Source organism: Cygnus olor, chromosome 7 (assembly GCF_009769625.2).
Source record: "Cygnus olor isolate bCygOlo1 chromosome 7, bCygOlo1.pri.v2, whole genome shotgun sequence".
NCBI classification, from domain to species: Eukaryota; Metazoa; Chordata; class Aves; order Anseriformes; family Anatidae; genus Cygnus; species Cygnus olor.
Genome location: NC_049175.1, coordinates 18,500,949 through 18,520,321, shown reverse-complemented (window position 1 = coordinate 18,520,321; position 19,373 = coordinate 18,500,949). Strand labels below are relative to the sequence as shown.

The 19,373-nt window shown below is 44.6% G+C and overlaps 1 protein-coding gene across 5 annotated transcripts in view; it reads left to right on the top strand.

The window, feature by feature from the left end:
• The first annotated feature begins 7,660 nt into the window (after positions 1-7,660).
• Positions 7,661-19,373, top strand: part of MARCHF8 (membrane associated ring-CH-type finger 8) — a 95,333-nt gene continuing 83,620 nt past the window's right edge. Inside the window, exon 1 of one of the 5 annotated variants that reach the window (XM_040563212.1) lies at positions 7,661-7,878. The gene's annotated coding sequence lies outside the window, so the exon portion shown is untranslated. Of the gene's footprint in view, positions 7,879-8,234; positions 9,080-13,087; positions 13,215-19,373 lie in introns of those variants that run through there. The other 4 variants (XM_040563218.1, XM_040563219.1, XM_040563213.1 and 1 more) reach the window with 4 other exon arrangements.

Genomic DNA, 19,373 nt, shown 5'->3' with positions numbered 1-19,373 from the left:
ATGAGTTTTACAAAAGAAAACCATAGATAAGAAAGCATTTCTTTATGACCTTTATTCAGCCCACTCTGAACAGATTTGAGGAGGGTACCTTGCCTTTGCCTAATTCTGAAGCGTTTCAAAAAGCTTTAAAAAGAACAGAATGACACAAAAATGTGCTTGAACACTGTTGTTTTTTTCTTATGACAAAAACTATTACCTAATTTTAGTATACTGCAGAATAGAGAGGTTTCTTCTGTTTCTCCCCACTAACCGTGCAAATGTGTATTTCAGCAGTGTCTGCTAGCTAAGTTATACAGGATGCTGTATGCATAGTAAAAAATATTACCTGTGCCCATAATTTCATCCTGTAAGGAGACAAATATTGTTGTCTTATGGATACAGAATGAGAATATGAAAGAATAAATTCAGTGGTATGTGAGGAGTGTACACCAATAACAGTTCAAACAAGCTCTGACTGCCCCTTTCTACTTGTCATTTCTGCCCTTGCAATTCAAGAAGTTTTACAGGTCTTCAGCAACAAGAATTCATTCCTAATCCACACTTTCAGGTTGTTTTCAATCCTTTTTAAGCTGGTCTTCTGTAGGGTTGATGACTATGTATCTTTAGATAAGGATTATGCATTCTGATCGCAACTAGATGGTGAATTGTTACTGAAATTAGGCATTCTAGCCGGCATCAGAAATTTAAAACAATACCTAATCACTAAAATAGTATGATTTACATGGTATATCGTTAAGAGGGTTAATGAGTTGGAAATAAAACCAAAAAGGTTTTCAAAAAAGAAAAATCAAGGGTTTCAAAACACCCTTTTCTTTCTCCCCTGTGTTTTTTTAATTACAACTTTTAAAAAAAAAGTATTTTTTCCTCTCCATAAACTTTGTGCAGACAGTCTTTTTTTTTTTTTTTTTTTTTACTTAAAAATAAGTTGTTTGAACACCACCAGATTTTAGATTTATTTTGCATGAACCTATTTTATACTTAATGTCAAATGCTAGAACTGTTGCCTGTAATGGGCCACAATGGTTTGCTTAAACTCCTGTGCTGGCCAGTGCAACATTACAATACAGGCATTTGTAATGAAATATCTTTGATTTTAGATGTGATTGAGAGTTGAGTGACAGGATTTCTTCCTAGCATTGCTGGTTTTGCCAATCATCCTAGGTAGTTTGCTTCAGTGGAAATGTAGGACTCATCAAAATAGGCAGGATCGGCTTGAGATCAGTCCAGCACGTGTCTCCGGGAGTAGGAGGTAACAGCCACCTTCAGAAGAAGGTGCAAAAATTCTTCAGTAACTAATGTGCAGGAACCTGTTTTCAACACTGGATCTTAATCTCCTGTGCTAGTGACTGGTGAAGAATTTACTGTCTATATCTGCAGCATGATATTAATTTGGAGGTCTATAAAAATCCAAAACTATCTTTGAATCTTGGTACTAATTGTGTGTACTGTGAAAAGCATTTTCTTTCACTGCAGTTTTTACTTTCCTACATTTTTTTAATTGAAATTAATTTGGTCTATTGCTGTGAGAAAGCTATTGCTGTGAGAAAGCATGAACAGTGTCTCCTAAACAATTCAATTTGTTCTATTTTTATATAGCATCTCTTCTTACTCTTTTTTTTTTTTGTGGTACCAATTCACTGTCTTTGCTTTTCCAGGGCCTTAATTGTGCTTGCTGTCTGCTGAATCTCCTCTAATTTTGGAGTACACCTTCAGAGATCCTTCTGTCTTCTTCAGTTCCCTGTTTCCAATTTTCCTGTCTTGTATATTAAGCTTCAAGTTGCTCAAGGTAGTGACTGTCAGCTACTAGGTACAATGGAAACCTTTAAAAACATGATTCAAATGGTAAAATATACCCAGGGTTCTTCAAAGGGAGGTCCTATAGAAATGCTTAGTATTAATCTGTCCTCTCTGGACAGGATATAAATAGCAATACAGTATGAGGAGAAAATGTAAGGGGAACATCTAGCTGAAAAGCTCAGCACAATAGCTGTGCCTAAGAGGAAGATGATGTCTGGGTTTTGTTACACAGAAACAGGCTGTCTATTTTTATGTCTTCACCGCATGCATGTGTTGGATGTATGCAAGCTGTTCGTTACAGTAGGAGAGCTGAATTTGAAATACGGATTGCCAAGAGAGGCTTAGCAAGGACAAATGTCTCTCCTCTTCATGTTTGAGGTTGGGAGGGGTGAGTTTGCATAACTTTGTACACTCGTCAGGAGTCTGAGTAACAAACCTGGAAGTGCAGCAGACCAGTCAGATCCTTTTCCAAGTTCCGATCAGCAGAGCATGGAACTTTTTTTGCTTGTTGCAAAGTAAAGGAGAAGAATGGTGAGCCGTAGGCCTAGCTGCAGCACCATCTGACCTCTGGAGATGCATCAGTTCCCACTGAGCTTCCTTTTTTTTTTTTTTTTCCTCTCCCCTAAGTGGTGTGTATTCTACCTTGAACAAGCATTAAATTTATTGGGGTGCAAAGAAGGGACCAAGGAGCAGACTTTTTCCTTTCTTTTTTTTCCAGATACCAGATGGCTTGTAGTGCTATAAGCCTTAATCAAGTGTGATGCCTTAATGTTGTGGTTTGGATTGCCCTAGAGCCGGTTCACCCCTACCTAGACTTTATCTAGAGAAATTGCCTTAAAGGTCAATTTGTTGCATTTGCCAACCTTTTCCTTAGTTTTGAGGTTCAGTAATGAGAAAATCCTTGTTAATACTTTTACAGAGGTTAGCATTTATGAGGCCTGGGTTAGGCTTTATGACTGCAGAAGCTTATCTGCTCTGAGACAGATTCAAAGCTGTATCCAATCTCGCCAGTCTTCAAAGGCACCCTCACATGACTGTAAGGCCTTGCTGAAGCCTGCTGGAGTGTGTAGCTGTACGCCTGTTCGTCACGCGCCACGCCAGATTAAACCTGCTGCATGTAGGGCTGGCTGCAGTCATTGTCTGCTGAATGCACAACGTACCAGGGTCTTTCATCCCTGTACTGGGAGAAAGGTTACGATTTGGTTTGCAGGCAGGAACGCTTTTTCTTCTGGTTGCTTTCCAAGTGAAACTTTAAGGGCAGATGCCACTCAGTCTCAGAGATGGATGTCAAATGATCTCATCCTAGTGATTTTCCAAGGCCGGATTTTACTGAAATGTATTACTGTACTGCTAATTTATATCTGGCATCCAAGACAGAAGAAAATCTGATAAATTTCAGGCACTTAGGAATACACTGATTAAGATGTCTGCAAATCACCTAGTTGGAGCTCTGGCAGTGTTTTTATTAAAGGTGACACAAGCTTTGAAATCTTGTGCCTCACTGGCTAAAGCTGTAAAGCAGTCTTTAAACAGGCTTTGGTGCATTCTGCTGGGTGCAAGTCACATAGACAAATGTTGCTCCCAGACAATCTAAGAAAGAAAAGTGGTTTACTTTACAGTGACTGCAGCTCTGGATATGTTGCTTTTATCTATTTGATGAGTAACCTCACTTCTGGACTTCCTTTCTTCCCTCTTTTCTTACAAACAGAGTCAGTGCTTTAACACTGTGTGGTTCAGTATGCACTATCTTTCACGTGCCTGCCATGCAATTCTCATGCATCATCTAAATTCTTCTTTCATTTCTAAGCTGTTACTGGAGCAGAACAGTTTTCAGACAGTGAGCGTCTTTCAGTCATCGTGTGTCTGAGCACTGCTGGTTGTAACATTGATGTTCTGGGCTGGTGAAGAAGGGGAATGGTACTTGTTCCTTTCCTATTCTTGAAGGAATTAGGAAAACACCAACTTCCTATATTCTTTAAAAAATGTCAGCAAATAATATTCATCTTAAAATTGTCAAGAAAGGTGCATCTAGCTTTCGTGATGTTCTAGGGGAGAGAATGGCAAAAAGCATTCCTATTTATCCCACAGAGCAGACTGAAATGTTGCTGTGTGAAGCACACGGGTAACAGGCGTTAAGGAATTCTAGATGTTAGAGAGGTAAGTAAGGTGGTGTTTCATTTTTTGTTTTTCCTCCTTTTTCTTTCAGAACCTGAAATCATCTTTGCGTGGATAAAAAGATGGTCAGAAAGGACATAAATGTTATTTTTATTTGCTTCCATCCTTCCACTTAAATTTGTCATTCTTCTCACCTTCATACTTTTTCCTTCTTGTACTAGAATCTGTTTTATTCACCTAGCACAGGCAGATAATGCAGAGACAGCAGTGCAGGAAGGAGTCAATCCTGGGTTCATCTGCACCAAGGGCCTTCAGAGAACTGAAGAAATTCCTCTTTTCTCTGTGAGTAGTGTACATAGGCGAGAGCAAACAAATGGGGGAACACAGCACAGGATATGCAGGTGGAAGGAAGTAGAGGAACTGAGCTGACTTGGAGAAAAGCTAGCAAAGAAGGTTTGGGAGGACATCCTGTCTCATCTGCATGCTTGCATTTGTACATAGAAGCACATACACAGAGGGAGGCTTGCATGTTTCTAGCAGCCTGACAGGGCACTGTCTAAATTTAAGGCTTCCAGGGCACACATTCTTTTCGTTTAGTTGTTATTATCCAGTCTAATAGATCTGCTGCTTTACATTTTTCGTTAATACCCACAGACGGGAGAGGTGATGCACATGCATGTGAAATGAATGAGCATGTGTGTACTGGAGTGCATGAAAGTACTTACACCTGCCTATTCTTTTCCAAGGGGTCTTTTGGGGATGAGGTGACCAGAAGGATTTATGGGAATTAGTCCCCCATCTGCCCCTTGCATTTGTGTGATCCCCTCCAAGACGTCTGGGGCTGCTTCCAGTCCTGAGCTCCTAATGGCTGTAACACTAATTAATTACAGTATTACCATATTGCATGTTTTTGTGTAGAAAGCTGCAAGAAAATGTTTCAGTTTCTTAAGATAACATAGACTGGTATAGCTCATTAAATATGTGGTAGCAATGATTTCAATTTATATCAGGAAACAGATTTTACCCGGAAAATCTGAATAACTTTGGAGACCCAAACCACAGTGGAATTCTGAAGTAATCCCCTAAAGTCTTGTGCAGTTGCTATGGAAACCTGCAGGTGCTCATGCTGAGTTTGTGGAATAAAATGATCAGTTATAATTATCTGGGAAGAATGATTCTTTTCCACATAAGAACTACTGTATGTGTTGTCATAACTGAAGACAAAGAGGAGTGCACAGTTCTCCAATGCATATTTTTTAGAATTCAGTGTTTGTGCCCCACAAGACTTATCAGGCCTTCCCACTGAAAGGAACAAAAGTATTTCTGGAAAGCATAGTCTTAACAACTATGTTAAGTCTGTGCTGCACCTGCAGAGAATTGGAGTCTCGGGCACAGGGATAATTCTGTTATTGTGACTTTAAACAAATTGTATTTATTGTTAATGGCAAGTATATAAAGGCCACATCAGTATGCTCACAGTCCACATCCCATCTGCAGGGCATCGGGACAGCCCTTTTCTCCAGACCCATCACAATCTTCAGCTAAGCCTGACATGCATTTCTAGGAATATGTTGCCCAGCTACAGTTTCCCCTAAACTTTGAGCCAGGTGGAGATGTTCTGTTTCCGTCTTTTGTTGTGCGGTGCTGTTTAAAATGTGGGATCGTCAACAGCAATGCTAGCTGGAAGAATTTAAGTTTTCCACTTGACTAATGGCCTTAAGTTTATAGTTTCTTCCTTATTTTTTAAATTAGTTGCAAATTTTGAGGGAAAACATTTGCAAGGGCTCGGGTTTGCATTTTCTACTAGGGGTCCGTCAGGCATTGAGGGAGGATGTTCCAAATAGTGCTCCTCAGCACCAAGGCTTTGGTCCTGGCTTTGCAGTACTGCACGCGGGGTGCTGCAGGGACTTTTAACTCCAGAACAACAACGCATTTAAAATACTAGACAAGCATTCTGGGGAAACAAAAAGACTATGGTATAATAGTTGCAAAACACTAGGAAGGCTTAGATCCGCAAAGGAATTTAGGCACCTTGCTCTTCTTTGGAATTAAGGGTGTTGTACTGGTGGTTTATGGTGGCTTCTTTCAATTCAGGCCTTAACTTTTGTTTTTCTTTATCCAGTTATCTGGAAAATCTGCCCTCTATGCACTGGGTTTCTGTGTAATTTCTATTTAGCTGTGTCAACGCTCACCCTTCCTAGTCTGGCACACTGAGTACTGGGTGGTGAGCTGTGCTGAACCCATAGTGAGATACAATCCTACCCTGAAAAGTAATTAAAAAACAAAAGGACTGAAAGTATGAAGGAAGAAAACAGCCTCCTTTGAGATTTCCCTGTGGCCTCAAGGTAAGCCAGCAGCACATCTGAGAACAGAAACTGGTTCTCTTTACAAGCCGGTGTCATACTACACTGTCTACTAACAGGACATGGTTATCATCACACAGACATCATTACCCCTATCTCCTAAAGGGATATAAACTAAGTCTGTTTTTTTGATTTCAGTCTATGTAGGACTAAATGGGAGCTGTAGACACGCTCTCCTCCTCCCACGAAGATGCACTGTGTACTTATAGGTGGTGCTTCTCACTCCTTCACTACATGGGTGTGCTGGGTCCTAGCTCTGAAGCGTAATGACAGAATTTCAGCCTGGCATCATTGGTCTCTGAAAACCTATCGTGGCACATTTTTATGTAGGGGGTGGTTGTGCTCTGCATCAAACGGGGTTGCCTTACTCAGCTTATTCTTTCTCACTGTACTCTAAGGGTAAATGTAATCTCCCAGGAGCCCTGTAAATTATTGACGTGAAAAAGTGCAGACTCGGGAGATGAAAAACTTTGACCAGATTCAGTGAATGAACTTGCACGTCAAGTCAAGAGTTCTTGTTTTCTGTCTGGTTTGTCTCTTACCGCCTGCTTTCCTGTCTGGGCTGCACTGACGGGAACAGTTTAGCAGCGCTGCCCCTATTCCTGTTCTTTTTCACTTATTCCCGAGTGTGATACGTACTATGCCTGGACAGAGGAAGTCTCTCCCTTGGCATTTTCTCATAAAACTCTCATTTTTTTTTCTCTGCATAGCTCACCTCTGTAGCATATACAGTTCACCTGCTCCTGCATATAACAAGCAGATGTTTATACCCAGTTTCTGTCTTTGGGAGGAAACGACTAAACTTGCAGCATGGAAGTGTAAAATAGCTACAGCGTCTGGCACCCAGAAAGAGCTCTGGGGCAAGTTTCATTAGTACTTGAACCTTTTCATTTACATAATCTTGTAAACGATAAATTTACAAGATAAATTAGTAAGTCCCTGTTAATAATTAGCAACGCCGTCAAGGTGGCTATAAGCCGTCGTCAGGCTTATAGCATACGAAAAATAAAAAATAAAGTTATACGGCAGCTCGTGAAGCTGGCGTGACGACTTGGAGCCCTGCCGGAGCCCCGGCCGAGCCGCGCTGCCCTGAGGAAACGCCCTCAGCACCTCCGTTGGTGGCCGGGGCAGGCGAGGCCCCCCGCGCCCACCTCGCGGCTCCAGGTGAGGCTTCCCCCGCCTGCCCTCGGCCTCCCCGCCGCTCCTGCTCCGCCCCGCGCCCGGCGGTGAAGCTTTCTGCGGGCCGGGGCGAGGGAGCAGAGGGAAGCCGAATACCGAGGGCTCCTCCCCCGGGAGGGCTCCCCGCCGCCCCTGCCCGGCCTCGCTTCCCCGTCCTCCCCCGGGCCATGGCGGCGGGGGCGGGGCGGGGCGGGGCGGCGCGCTGACAGGCAGCCCGGCCGCCCGCCGTAAACAGCAGCCGGGCGAGGGAGCTGGGGCTGCCCCAGCCCAGCCCAGCCCAGCCGGAGCCTCGCAGCCCCCCCGGCCCGTCGGCAACGCCGCGGCTCGGCCGCCTCCCAGGGGCATGGGCGCGGGCACGGGCAGCAGCCGCAGCCGGAGGAGCGGAGGAGGAGCCGCCGGGCCGGGCCCTGCGCGGGGCACCGAGGTAGGCTCGGCCGCCGCCCCGGCCGTGGGGAGCCACCGCCGCCGCTTCCTCCGCGGGGGCCCAGCGAGCCCCGCCGCCCCCTTAGGGCTCGGGGAGGCCGGGCCGGGCTCTGTGGGGCTGCCCCGCGGCCGCCGCTCGTCCCTGCCGGCCCCGGGGAGGCGGCGAGCAACAGGCGGCCGGGCCGGGGGCTGCGCCGAGTCCGGGGAGCGGGCGCCAGGTGCAGCGCTAAGAGGCTTTGCCCGCTGCCGCCGGCTTTGTCTGCGCAGCCTGACCTCGTCCTGCGGCGAGGGAGGGCGCCGGGGGTGTTAGCGCTGCTCAGGGGGAGCTGGGAGCCCGGCAGCCGAGGGGGAGAGGCGCTGGCTTTGGGCTGCGTGCTTGGTTCCGAGGAGGACCCCAGTTGCCATCCGGCTGGCGGTGGGGAACGGAGGCGGTCGGGGAGAAAACTTTGTGCGAGGTGCGCTGGTCGTGGCGTGACCGTAACGAGCCGGCAGGCAGAGAAATGGGATTCTCTGGCGGCTGCAGGAGCTGGCTGGTGGGTGTCATCCTCCGGTTGTCTCCCAAGTGTAACGCTAACTCCAGCGTGCTGGAAGCGCGAGCAAAGCCAGACGTGTAAGATGCCCATCTTCCACGCAGCAGTGTGAGAGAGCACACCTCTGGCTCTGGAACTGGCACAGTCTGTGCGTGGTCCTGAGCAAAGCAAACCTGCGGAGTTACCGGTGGCGTAAACGGCCAGGGACACTCAGGGTAGGGCCCAGTGGGTGTGCAAAGAGATCGTGGAAGGAAGGTGGGGCTGGCAGAGGAGCCCTGGTCTGACAGTAGCACTTCACTCGAAGCAGCAGCACTCTTTAAGAGCTTTGGCTGCTGACTTCAGTTCTGGAGCAGTGTCAGGTCAGGCTGGGCTTGAACCAGTAAGAGCCCTAAAATAGCCAGAAAATTTTCAGAGGAAAGAAGTTTTCTTTGGAAAATGCTTGTTTATCAAGCCCAAGATATTTTTTTTTGAAACCTGTCAATGCCGATGAATTTCTGCTGACGTAGAGTTCAGCTAAGTTCGTATCTGGACCAGGATTGCTGGAAGCGTCAAGTGTCCTGGCTCAGAGATGTGCCCAGGATAACAATACCTGCTGAGGGGTGCTGCAAGCTGCTGTGACCCACGCTGTTGGTGCAAGACTCCCTGGAGCAACCGTGTAGCCGCACTGCAAGGGTGAGACCTTCCACAGCATTTCGTGCTGCTGCAACTGCTGACACTGCTGCTGGAGACCCAACAACTGTCTCTTTGCTGGGGGCTTTGTGTAACTTTGGTTACTGTCTGATGTGAACCTGACAAATCCAGAATTCACTGACTATTTGATGTTGTGGTGATGTTTGTGGATTTTTCTTTGATTTGGCTTTCTGCTAGCACTAGTCAGCAGTCTTGCTTACAGAGGTAAACTAGTTGAAAAGAAGCCATTTTCTGTCTTGGGGTGTCAGGTTGGAAGAAAAGCTATAACCTTTTTCATAACTTGGTGTAGGGATATATAGTCAGAGCTGGTGGAGGTGTCCAAATGAAGCAGTTATTATTCTAGCACCAGGAAATCCACCTCTTCTCCGGCTGGTTTTGCCTAGTCTTAAGTGTCACGAGGATGTATTAATTCAGCAGGCTGGCTGAACTTCCTATATTTTCAGAAAGTTTTTCTGCTCTTATAGCCCTAACCCTTTGGACAAACAACCCTCCCATGTTCAAGGGTGAAAGGACTCAATCTTCCCAGCTGCTGGAGCTGTCAACACATGCCAAAGTCTCTTCTCTGCCAGCCTGGTTTCCTTATTGCTCTTCCAAGCACTGTTATTAGTGGAGGAAGCAGATCACTGCGGCTCCTAGTAGCAATGCCGCTTGAGGAAGGAGCGGTAGGTTCTTGTAACAAGTCCTAAATTGATTCCGCATCCTGAGAAAAAAAGAGTTTCCTGCTCTGGGTCTTTCCCGTCGGACCTGTCAGAAGCAGTCAGCCCTAAGGTGACAGAGTGATAGCCAACCTCATAAATAATTACTGAAGACTAGAGTGAGAAGGGTCATTTGCCAGGAAAAATGCAAACAGGAATTAAGTGTCCTCTTCTTTATTCTTTTTAAATTTTGCTTTGTATTTTCTTTTGCTATTGTGTCTGTACCCTCCTTGTCCCCAGTTAGATATAAGGAACTCTTGAGCCTTGGAAGTGTCTAATGAGTATTGTGTAAGAGCTCAAAGCTCTGCAGTGCTTTGGATGCGGTTGGAAAGATGGGGAGGTGCTTCCACTCTGTTTGCTGTAGAAAGAGGTGGAGTAGAGGCAGAACTTTCACTTTTTATTTGTAACCAGAGAGCTATTGTTTCAATGGCACTGTATTTTCATCATGGCACTTTTTGGAAAAAGTCTTTTCTGCCTTTTTTTTTTGTCTGAATTTTACTGTACGTTCTCAAATGAACAGTATGTTTATACAGTGTGTTCTGAAGAAATGCATAGGAAATAGTTCAAGTGCCTGACTTCCATTAGATGTCAAGGCAAGTTAATGTCATCCATGTCCCTGGAAATCTACCCCAAAACTTTAATTGCATTATCTGTTTATGTATAAAGGTTTGGATATCCAGAACTTGTGTAAGCAGCAAAGCAGAATTTAAGACGTTCAGCAATCCAGTCAAATCCCCTTGTGGGAATGCTGTCCTGTTTTCTTAATTATGATTGTTCTGGCCTCTGAGACCCTTGAACTGCTCATCCTCTTTTGAAACACTGCTTAGGAAAATAGGTCATCTCTGGTCTTGCATTTGATTTGATTGGTTCATAGGACCCAAAGATGTTTGTTGTTCATGGATAGCTGCCTTTCCTGGGTGCTCTCGTGGGTTTGCATACCGGAGAATAAGAACACTTGTAATTCTAAGCAGTTGCTCTTGTCTAGGTTTTGCATCCACTGCTTCCTCCCCTGTTTCTAAAACCAATGGGAGGCTCGTTTGTCACTTTGGGTAGCATGGGCTGAGCAACATAAGGTTTTTCTGAGTAAGACTTGGTCATGCAAAATTTTTAGAAACAATGTGCATTGAGCTTGAGAGGTCAAAGACTGTCACTTCTATGGAAATGGCATTTTATTCGCTTTAGAATATGCTGAATTAATTTAATACATCTTATTTATGCATACAAATAGTGAATAGCAAAGCTGTAGAAGGCTCTAAAGAACGGAAAATTAAAAGTCTGGGAAAACTTCAAATCTAGGACAGATTAAAGGGGCAATTTTCCTAGAGAACAAGCAATGTTGTTACTGCCTACTCTAGTGCTTCCTTCTCTGAAGGATCTAGGCTGGCTGCTGCAGGAACAGCACCAGGGAACCACATAAACCACACGTCTAATTCACTGTATGAATTCTTACAGCAAGATACGGAAATAGCAGTATTCATGGAACTTGTGCAGCGTTTGCTGTGACTTCTGTTTCGCTAACTTGTGCATTGGCTGTAAAGATCTGGTGGCAGCTTATTTCGGCATTGCAGAGCTGCATTCAGCTTGCTGGATGGGTTTTGTTAGTAGTGAAGTTCTACAGCTCCAGGTCCTTGAAACCATCTTCACAAAGCTGGGGCCAGTTTTACTATTTCTGTTGTGTGGCCTTTCCTGAAAACACCAGCTGGTTAAAGAACTTGTAATTTCCAAAGCAGATTCTCTTTCACTGCTTACCACAGTGTTTTTGTGGGTCTTTTATCAAGGAATCTAACCACATTGCTGCGAAGCACTAAACAAGCATTTAACAGATTACATTGTGTTTATTGATTCTGGGTTAGGTAAATGGACAAGATGCCTTTGCGCAGTCTTTGTAAGCACTGTTTGTTTTTTTTTTTTCACCTGTTCAATGCAATTAACAGTACGCTTTAAAAACTGTTATTCTTAAATGTAACTCATCACCAGACAGCTCACAAACAGCAGCAGAGGTCTATCTCAACCATCAACGGTTTCTAGTGCTTGCAATTTCTTTCCCCAGGGACCAGGGGGGGAAAACCAGCCTTTATTCTGTGCCCAGCTGGTTATCAGGTTTGGGCTGGTGTAAATAAAAGGTGCATGTAAATGACTGTTCAGTTTCTATGTCATTTAAAGTAGGTGCCTGTCTGGAGTTCACCTGGGAGACCTCCAGGCGAGTAGGGGATCTTGGCAGCACATCTCGCGTTTAACCAGAGACCTGACAGAAAGTCATAGTTGATTGAACTCAACTGAAAACAGTGCTGGGATTTTTGACGCCAGGTATATCTCTCATAGGTTACAAAATATTAACAGATCCTGGAAACTGTGGTTGAGATCTTCCAGTGTTGGATGAAATGAGATGCTTAGTCAACCAGTAGGTGAGCACTTTGCTCCTTGAGGCTCATGTAAGGGTCCCAGTTTTAAACCTTGCAGAGCAAGTGGCCAGAATCAATACAGAATACGAATATCATATACGTAAGGGTGGGTAAATCCTATGTTTTAGTTAGGCATACATTGATACCTGCCCCTAAAAGTTTCTGTCCTTAAGGACTACAGAATATATTTCAGTGTATTCAAGGGCAACTTTGGCCCCTACTTTGGCCCCAGCTTCAGCAAGATCCCGCTTTTACACACCATGAAGGGTAAGAGATTCATTACAAAGAACCAAAAATATTCCCATCTGTTCTTCCCTACCTGAGCAGGTATCTTGACTTCTGTCATACTCTGGACGTGCAATGAGAAACTGACCCTCTGAACCAGGAGGGGCAGCTGAATCGAACAGAGGAGAACAAAAGAAGGAACTAGGGTGCCAGGCCAAAAATACCTATATATGGATAGAAGCTCACACACACGGTTGCTACTTTTTAGAAAAGCAAACCAATCCCTTCCTCTCAAACATACTTTATTTTTAAAAAGCCTTTTGGTTCCTCTCTATCGTGTGTGCTGCTCCTGCAAGGAAGAATATCTGGAGGGGGTGGGGTGGGAGGGGAAGGCATTTCTTAATAAACAGTCAGGCTTCCCTTGGGTCTGATCAGCTGGTTCCGATGACCAGAATAATCTGTCACTCTGACTTACTGCTAATAACTCTGTGCCATGGGTGTAGCTTGAGGATGGGAAACGTGCTTCTGTTCTTATCAGCAGTTTGCTTATAACTTCTAGTCTCTTGTTATCCAAGAATTTTTGGGGGTGCAACTGTGGGGGTCCAGGCATTGTCATGACTCCTAGTACCGAAGGCTGTTCCTTCTTCACAGGTGAATTTTTCGATAGGTGATTTTTGCCTGTAGAGGGTCGTTTGAGTAATGTCAGCTGAAGAGGAAGCAGCAGCCTCCTTGTGTATGATCCACCCTGCAGCACCAATTAAACATTGAGGAAGTGTTCAGGCAAATCTTACTATGGTAAGTGCTTCACATGGCAGCGCACATGGGCCTCTACCTTCCTGTGAGGAGGAAGGAGATGTTATGCAGGTTATTAATGGGAGTGCCTCCTCTCCCGATTACTGCAGGGATTCCTTTATTTATTTTAATTCTTAATGGCCTCTTAAAGCATGTCATGCTGACAGAGCCTCCTTCAGAACCAACTGGGGGGGGCTGTAGCAAGGCGAAGAACCTTCTTTGACTATTTCTATTTGCTTTCCCTGTCCCTGCACCTCATGTCAGCCGGGACAGAGGATTAATCTCTCTGATCCCTCTATTTCTAGTTGTAAAAGTGCAGTGTGCTGTTGAGGGTGATTCACTACTAAGCCAATCCTTGTTATAATCTATTGTAACTATGAACGCATCAGTCAGAACAGGAAGGCTAATGGAAAAATGTGGCATACTTCTGTGTAGACTATATTTGTGTGTGGGAAGATGGATGGTTTGAAACTCAGAGTCATGCGATGCAGGCTCTGCCATGCTTTCATACCATGGGCCATGTTACAGCATAAAATTCCTGCAGATGCCTCATCTTGCCCTGTTTGTGGTTTTGTCTCCTCCTTGCCTGTTTCCCGTGGCTGCCTTCAGCAGGCTGTTCTTAAGGGACTTGCGCTGAACGGCCGGACAAACTCTGCTACAACAGAGAGAAAGTGAAAGTTCGCGGTGGCTTTGCTGTTCTTAATGAGCCCGGTAAAGTCTGACGTATCAGAGCAATGTGAAGAGCACTAGGTAATAGTTTACCGTAAGTGACAACAGAGTGCAAAATACACATGGGAACAGTCTGGGGGGTTATCAGTAGAATTCAGTTTTTCCTTCCTTTCTGGTAAATGAAGAGAATTTCCCTTTTAGTTTTGCATCCAAAAAGTTGTCCTTTTAAATGCGATTATCATCATCGTAGCTTTCAGGGTCATTTTCATATACAATCTGCCTGTCAGATCTGAACTGGAGGTGCCAGAACAATGAAGGACAGTTATCATCAGTGTTTTTTCTCTAGCTCAGTCCATAACAAGTCATTTACATTGCAGCTGCTTCTGTAAAGTGAATGTGTATATTCATAAATATGTACACATAATAGATAAAAACCAAGGAGAGTGAAAGCTTCCAGAGGAGCTGCAGCTCTTTGACATTGAAAATGATCTCTAGGTGAGAGAGTTTTCTTATTCCACACAGCATAAATGTGTAAAGAAATAAATACTGTTTTGTTGCATAGAAAAAAAAAGTCTGCTTAGCTCTATAAAAAAGAGGAAGTTCATTTGCAGCTAATGGTTTGTTGTGAAAGACAGGAAATCTGAGTCTTGTTCTGCTTCTGCCCTGTATTTTTCTGGTGTAAGCTACCTCACCTATGCATACGTTCACTTTCTGCAGCTCATTTGTCATCTGTCCCATGTGTTTTGTAATGTTCTTGGATTGGTTTTTAGTCTGCTTTCCAATAGGAAGTGTGCTTATGCAATTGCACTGCAAGTAACTTCTGAACCTGTCGGCCAAATGTCAGATATTTGCTGAAACTGTAGATGTAACAGGAGGAAGGGAATGTAAACTGCAATGTCATGACCTAGAGCTGTAGCCTCACCCTGCGCTGAAGCTCATGGAGATAGCACTTTTTTAGACACAAGATATTTCACATGGGTGGATGACACTTAGGAACACTGCAACCACAAGATACCAAAATGTATGCTCTTGTTGTGCTGGTCCTTTTGTCCATTGGATGCCCTTCTTGCTTTGCAAGATGCTTTGAGAGTGTAAGGGAGGGAAAAGGTTAAGAATTGTTACTAAATTAGAATTGGCACTGTGCATCAGACTCTTCACAAAATTAATGTTTGATAACATAAGGGGGTGGAGGGAGGAGAGATTTAGTTGTAAAATTACAGGAGTCTTGTCAGACTGGCTTGATCTGGGGAGTTTAAAAAAAAAAAAAAGCACGTTTGATTAAAAGATAGAAGGGGATTTTAACTTAGCACTTGGCATGACAAAGCAGAAGCCAGTAAAAATGAGATAAGATTTCAGCCTTCTAAAAGTGTTTGTGTTCTTATGCAGCGTGTTAACACTGTATTGTTGAAATATCTCTGCTTTTAGGTATGAAAACTCTATAATTGCTGTTTAGCAGTTACTTTGCATGAGAAGTGTACTTTGTTTCTGTGATTCCAGTGACAGTAGTGTTCAGCTATTTTGTACCCTTTGCCCTGGGGTCAGACCTGAAAGGAGATGATAACCTCCAAGTGAGACCCCTGGAGTTAAATCTTTCAAATGTTGTAGAAAATATTCACTGAGTTGTTTTTGTTGTAAAATTGCAAGGCTTGAAAGGTCTCTGTGTTGTTCTATACAAGCTGCTACATGTTTTGGCAGGTGGGTGAGAAAGAGCCATACTCGGGTACACCTGAAGAGCTCTGCAGCTCCAAGGCATTTTAGAGATGAGGTTCTTTTTATATACCTTCCTGGGAGTGTAGGAAAACTGCAGCGTGGTGTTTTCCAGGTGAATTGCTGAGAAGGTGAGGTTTGCAAGGTCCTGTTGTATTTTCTAAATATCTAGGGTTTCAAAATTATTCCTCTTTGAGCTTTCCTGATCTAATTACTTTTTTTTTTTTAAACGAAGTGTATGGCTTTATTTCTAGCTGGACATTGTGCAAGTGAAAGATGAGAACTTCAGCTTCAAGGTTCTGTGTTCAAAGCAGCAGGAGACAGCCCTGCCAGAGCCCTGTGGCTTGTACCAGCATTGTCTAAGTGCTTCTTGCATTTTGTGTCTCCTCACCGCAGATGCTTGTAGTGAAGAGTGGAAGCATCTCCTCTACTTACCTACATGCCACATGCAGTTGGTTAATCTGATGTATGCTTTGCAGTCTCTTGGTGGTTTTATTCTTCCCAGGATCTGAGTCTCCCCTGGTCAACATCTGGTATGTGGGGAGCCCTGAGACACTCATATCTGCACCAAGCCCAGGCTTTTATTCACTGCTGGTGTTGATATCAGTTTTCTCACTCGTTTTCCTTCATTCAATGATACCCTGGCAAGAAGCAAGCGCAGAATTGTGTGGTTCAGCTGACAGAGATCCTGAGCGCAAGGAAGCTGAGTCAGGATCAGTTCCTTACATAGAAAGGGAATTAAATACATCATGCATTTGACTCTTGGCTGTGATCTTCCATTGTGTGTGCATTAGACATTCGTTATGGTTGCTTGCTTTCTCTGTGTACTTGAGCTCTGCTTGTCAGCTGGGACATGTGCTCCGTTTCTGAATGCCCCCTGGGCAGTATACCTGTGCGGTATTACAGGTGCTGTGCTCAGACTTGGCAATGAGCCCGTGCTGCCATCAGGGCATCCTGCTGGTTAGGCTGCTGGCTGGCTGCTGTCAGATCTCTTTTCAGGTCCTCCCTAGCTGCTGTATTTAGGCTCTCAGCTTTGCAAATCCTGCATGGGTTTGGCTGAGCCTGTCTTAACCAGCTGAGCCTGTGCGGGGGTTGTGGGAGGAAGCTGCAGGGATGGCTCTGCTCCAGGGTGCATGCCTAGCTTGGGGAAGGTGTGCTTATGGGTTGTACCCTCATACTTCAGTATTGCTGTGCTTTCCATGAGACCCCACAAACCATATACTCATCCCTTGTCACACAGTTGTAACTGGTATTATTTCTTGTGTGAGTAAGGGAAGGAGAAACTGCAGGTTGATTGTCCGGACTCTGACTGGCCTCCTTTGAGCTGTGTCATATGAGCCTCATGGACAGCTCTTTGTGACTGATGTAATCTAACTAATGCGTATGAGAGACATCTTAGCCAGAATAGGGAATTTAGTGAGATGAAGAAACTGTTGGGTTTCAAGTCTGGAAGCAGCTCTTGCCAGCAGAGGATGGGGTGGAAGGCAGCATGGCCGCGCGTAGCACGTCCCGCCAAGGCCAGTGGCATGGACGTGCTAGAGCACAGGCCTGCTTTTCCTGGGTGCTGTTCGTCCTCAGTCTCCAGCAACCCCCGTGAGTCAAGGGAGAGCTGGCAAGTTTCTGTGCTGAGCCTTTCCTCTGCTGGAATGCGCCAAAAAAAAGGTGGTGGTGTGGGGAGAGAAAATCACTGGCAAACCAAGTCATGCTTTAACCCAACGAACAAGAACACAGTGCAGTGTGCTGTCACTGGGCCTCATAAGACCCCTTGTGTAGAAGAGGCCACTCCAGCACGACAGCTGTCAGGGATAGGTTACTCGAGCTTGTAACTGTCTTCAGCACAGCTGTGAAGACGGCTGTGCCTTTTCAGAGCTCTTTATCTCCCCTTGCGCTTCTTTCTAGGTTTTGAACGAGAATCCTGAGGATCTTAAGAAGTCTCTTCTGGGCTGAATGATAGCTGCTTTCTCTTTTCTCTGTTCCCAGCAAAGACGACTGATAGATGATGGCTTTTGAAGAGCTACTAAATGTTGCATTGGAAGTTGGGGCATAAAACGTAGTTCTAGGAAGGGCAGTGACTCATAACTGACTGTGATACTGGCTCAATCAGAGGGCTGCTAAAAATAATCCACCTTCTAATCCCATCATTGATCTCTAATTGAAGAGGTATTCTAATTTACAGCCTGCAGATGGAACAAGATCGGAGACTGAAGTGAAATCTCGCATTTGTCAGTCAGGAAGAAAGTCAGGGCAGAATCAGTGCACGGAGAGGGAATTTTGAGGGGACACCAGCTAAGGGTGATGGTGCTGATTTTGCACTGAGCTCCTGCTGAATCTTGTCCCCAGCTAGATGCTGTAGGGTGCTGTTTTGTCAGCAGTGCCTTTTTTCAGGCAGAGGAGATGCCCTCCTTGGTGTGCTGTTCTGGAGAAAATTCTTTGTTTCCCCCAAAACACTGAGCACGCAAACAAACCTTTCCACGTTGTGTGTCCATGGTATCCTTTTTGTTTCCCGCTTCAAACTGTTACATAACATTGGTTTAGCGTTAACAAGAAAGCTGCCTGGTTTTGCTGCAGAACCAGCATGTTTTGGCAACAAGGGAAAAAGGAGCCTTTTCCACTGGGTTATTTAACATCTCATAAGATTGGGCTTTGAATGCTTGATAGCCTCTTTTTTGTTTAGTTTCGAAGTTAGGTAGTCCCTGTCCTCTATAAGGGTGCTGTGAGAGTTGAGCTGACCTCACCAAATTGTGAAACTTCTGTTAACTTTGCAGAAAATGCAGGGAATGTGGGATTGCGCCAAGTTACTTCTTCGACAGAGGATGGTAAAGGGAGCTTGCAAAAGAGGAGCTTTTGCCATTGTCAGCTGATACTCTTCAGCAAATACCTTGTGTCCCTGTGAAACAGGAGTGTGACTTCCCGTGGGACCAAGGTTTAGTGCCTTGTTCAGAGAGCACAGCCAATGCAGAAGTGTGTGAGGCGCTGGGTGGCTTGTGACACTGAGGCCTCAATGCCGGAGGTGTTTCCTCCTGCACCCAGGCGCTGAAGGAAAATGATTGGGTTTTCCGAGGAGAAATCGGAAGTGTTTTGGTCACTTGCGGGCTCCTGCCACTTGAGAACTAACAGAATCCATACCCTTCAGCATGAAGTACTTTATGGCTGCCTTGGTGCCGATGTGAGCCTGTACCGAAGCTGGGGCTGTCTCTGGGGTGGAACAAGCCAGCTGGCCTGAGTGAGCAGAAAACTGAGGGGATTTTGTCTTGGTTCTCTGACATCATCTGTTGCACTTGGAATAGAGAGTAGTTTTCTTTTTTTTCAATTACAAAAAAAAAAAGAATCTTACATTTGTCATTTAAAGCTGCTTAATAAAGAAATATGTCCTTATTGCTCTATTAGGCCAGTTCAGCAGACGTTCATGTTATTTGTTGGTAGTAATTTTTTATCTAATTTTTGGAAGAGCGGATATGCCTGGATACTGTTTTAATTCTGACTACTTAGAGAAGGAAACCACATGAGCACCAGGTGTAGGTCCTGGAAAATCTGAAGGAAAGCAGGATGGGCTCTTTTTCTTCTTAGCTGCAGCTTTGGATGCAGCTGATATAAAATTCTGATGTAACCTCAACAGGTTCAATGCTTCCCTCTTTCCAACAGGATGTTTTCTTCCAGGACTGATGAAATTTCAGTTAAAAAAAAAAAAAAGGACCTTTTTCTTCTTGCCTTCAATTTCGGTAGATGCCTGATGGAAACTGCTGTTCATTACAGTTTTTGTCCTCATAAATGTTTTGGGTTTTGTAA